We start from the raw sequence: 3,653 nt of genomic DNA on the forward strand, positions 1-3,653 counted from the left end.
GTAAGAGGGTAGATTTCCCAGTGCAATGTAGTTGCAACCATCATTTTCTGATCTAACAAAAGTTAGTTCCTGATTTATTTTCTAGTTTGGTTTACTTTTGTTCTTTTCCTGGTGTAAAAATTACTCAGATCTTGGGACCCCCCAAGATCTGGATCAGTGGTATCAGAGCAGGTTATGAATACATTGTGATTAGGGTTTCAAGGCTCTCTAGTGGAATTTGTCATATCTGCTCATAATCCTTCGTTCGTCTATGGAAGAAACCATAGAAAATTCTAGGGGCGAATGTTTGCCCTTTGGCGAAATTAAGGGGTTTTAAATTTTTAGTGGGCGAATATTTTGTATCATAGTACATTTTTACAAATAACCTTAAATAGCCCACCTTATTTTAAGGGAGAGCGTAAAAAAGGTAAATTTAGCCCTTGAAATTAGGAGTTACAACCTTCCATTCGCCCATTTTCAAGAATAGGTTTTATTTAAGTGAATCCTATGGGCCAAAGGCCCAAATACCATATTTATAAAAGAGGTATGGCAAATTAATAAAAATATAAATAAATGAGAGGTATGGTAAATAAATAAAACATTTTTTATATTTACTCCATAAGTCACCTTATATACATGCAAGGGTGTAAACAAATAAAAATATAAGTAAAGTGGAGCTTGGTAAATAAATAAAACATATTTTTATACTTACTCAAAAGGTATGGTAAATAAATAAAAATATAAATAAACTAGACGCATGGTAAATAAATAAAACCTCTTTTTATATTTAGTCCATAACCCTCGTTTTATTTATGAAGGCTCAAGAAAGAGATTTTATTTAAGTGAATCCTATGGGCCAAATACCATATTTGTAAAAGAGGTATGGCAAATTAATAAAAATATAAATAAACAAGAGGTATGGTAAACAAATAAAACTTTTTTTTATATTTACTCCATAAGTCACCTTATATTTACGAACACTCAAAAAATGTGTTATTTAGGTGAAACCTATGGGCAAAATACTATGGAACAAATACCATGGACTATATTGTTATTAATACCATGCAAAAAAACATTATTAACCCTAATATCAGTATTAATAAAAATAAAAATGGCACATGGTATTGACCTATGGTATTCACCAAAATGGCACATGGTATTGACCCATGGTATTCACCTGGAATGTAACCTATTTAAATGGGGGAATTAAACCAACATACTAACCCCCAAGAGGTATCAAATATTGTGATATGCAAAGTGAAAAAATATTTGATCCAATCAAGAGTAAAAATGGATGTTGTAATTTAATGTATGTTAAACATTTTAGCTTGGTTAAAATAAAAAAAAAAAAAAAAATCAACTATTAATTTTATTAATTTTTATAAATTACTTATAGTAATTTTTAAGCTCCAGGTTTATGATAAGCCATGGTATTGACCCATGGTAATACCATGGTATTCATGTGAGCATAGACTATTTAAAGGGGAAATTCTATCATCTTAGATCCATCTTAATTCTGGGTCTACCAAGTGCTCAGAGGGATAAATAGATTTCATCCCCCTAAGAGTGGTAGATGTGGAGTTAAGATGGATATAGGTTGGTTTTTATGATAATGAAAATATTAAATAGACTTAGGAAATTATATTGTAAAAACATCTTAAGGTGAATGGTTAAAGCATAGACATTGGACAAGTATATTTGTATACTTCTGTTTTAAACTAAAACAAATCCAGGGCTAAAAGGAATGGATTGATTGCACTAGTCATCCTTCTATAACTTTCCAACATATGCTGGAGTAAACAGATTGTAATTTGGGTAATTTTTCTAATTGCAAAGAGGAACATACTTGTGTATTGGTAGGGTGGTTATGAGGTCCCTAGAAGTGATTAATTTGATTTTTTCTTGGTTTTATATATAGTATTAGGTTTTTTCTCATGCTTTCTGTGAATGGCACGGGTGAATTTTATCCTACACCCACTAGGTTATGGATATGTAATTTCGGTAATTTTGATTTCAAAAGGTATTTTAAAGAAATGCAATGATTTCATTTGTGTATTCAATAAACACAAGATTTTATAATTGAGTAAAATATTCGCATCGCCTGGTGAGAGATTCGCCAATACATATCATATTATTGATAAAATCGCCTTCCATTTTTCCTATATACCATGGAGATTCACCCATTTATTATACATATAAATTTAGGGGGGGTTCTTAAAATTTTCCCTGGAAGAAACTTATTAGTGTGTTGGTTATTTTGTGCTCTCCTCACTACTTGTGTGAGTTCACAAGGGAAATCATGGAACACCATCACGAGCACGTCTTTTATGCTTCTTGTTGTATTTTTGTGTATTTCACTGCTTGAAGTTACATCACTGAAGAAATTTTTTTATTTCTTGGATCTTTGAACAAATATTTGCAGGGTTTAGCCTTCTTTTTCACATTTTCTTTCACCATCTGCTCATATATGGTCTTCAAAATCGCATTATATTCACAAATCATGTCTAACGGTGGTTGCCACAACGTCGTATGCCTTAAGTTTTTGTTATCGTAGTTTGCCTTATGATGTCATTCATGCGTCGATATTTTTGAAGAGTGTCTCAAGATCAAATCCCACCAGACTCTCTTTCAAATTCTATGATTCCAAATCAAGATCTAGTAGCATCGACCTTGAGTTAAGAATGTGGGAATTAGTAGTGCCATTGTCCAAGCGAGTGACGGTGAAATCGTATCCATCATCTAAATCATTTTCAACATCAGAGTCTAGCGTTGTATCCCATCATTGTAAGGCTGACTAAACTTCATTATTGTCCCCTTCCTTCTCTAGCAGAGGTGGTTGCAGTCATAATGTCGATGTTGAAGAGTTTGAAGAAGCTCCAATACATAAACTACAGAATCTGGGTGATGATCCAGGGCGTGCATCACCTGATTGAAAAATTCATGGCATTTAATCACCACATGAATTTGGTGTTGGGATACTGTGCATAGTTCAGAATACTTCCTCCCAAGAAGGGAGTCGCAACAGACATGAAAGAAGAGCATGAGTAGAGACAAACCCTCGGCCTTGTCCTCCTCTATGGAGAAGAAGTGATTACCATGACTGTCGAAGGTTTTCCCCCACCCAATGAATCACGGGTCAAGATTGTGGTTGCATCTCAGGTAGGCCTTGGCTTAGGCAGAATGGCAGGCAGAGGAATCCCTACGGTGCCCCTTGTTCAAGTGTGCCCAGGCTTGAGCGATCCCATCAGAGGAGTCGAAGGTCCTTTGCGAGACATGATGCAACCTTATATCACATGACCTCTCGTTCCGCAAGTCTTGGCTCCCCCCATGACTTACTCTGCCCCAATGCCAATGCATCCTCTTGGACCTCCTCCACTGCCATTCTCATCGTAGGCACCATGGTGGAGAACAAAGCCCTAGAGTTACTTGTCCAGGACGTTTCACAACTCAATGAAGGCCACCTCGACGAGTCAACTTAAATTTACAGCACCGTTTACAAAAACATTGCATGACGGTCCTAGAATCCATTTGTGAGAAGACAAAGCTCTTCGATGGCTCCTTCCAACATTCAAGACCCGTGAGTTTGACAACAACAAGCAGTCCTCTTAGATTTGGGCTGACATGCAAATTTTTGTGTTACAATCGTTGCAGTGGATATCTATAGAATTGATTAT

The 3,653-nt window shown here is 35.4% G+C and overlaps 1 pseudogene; it reads left to right on the forward strand.

The window, feature by feature from the left end:
- Positions 1 to 2,826: 2,826 nt before the first annotated feature.
- On the forward strand, positions 2,827 to 3,372 carry LOC149165327 (uncharacterized; annotated as a pseudogene).
- Positions 3,373 to 3,653: the final 281 nt, after the last annotated feature.

Source organism: Pinus tabuliformis, chromosome 5_1, assembly GCF_031772625.1.
Source record: "Pinus tabuliformis cultivar Carrire ecotype Pingquan chromosome 5_1, CPIR1, whole genome shotgun sequence".
Classification (NCBI taxonomy): Eukaryota; Viridiplantae; Streptophyta; class Pinopsida; order Pinales; family Pinaceae; genus Pinus; species Pinus tabuliformis.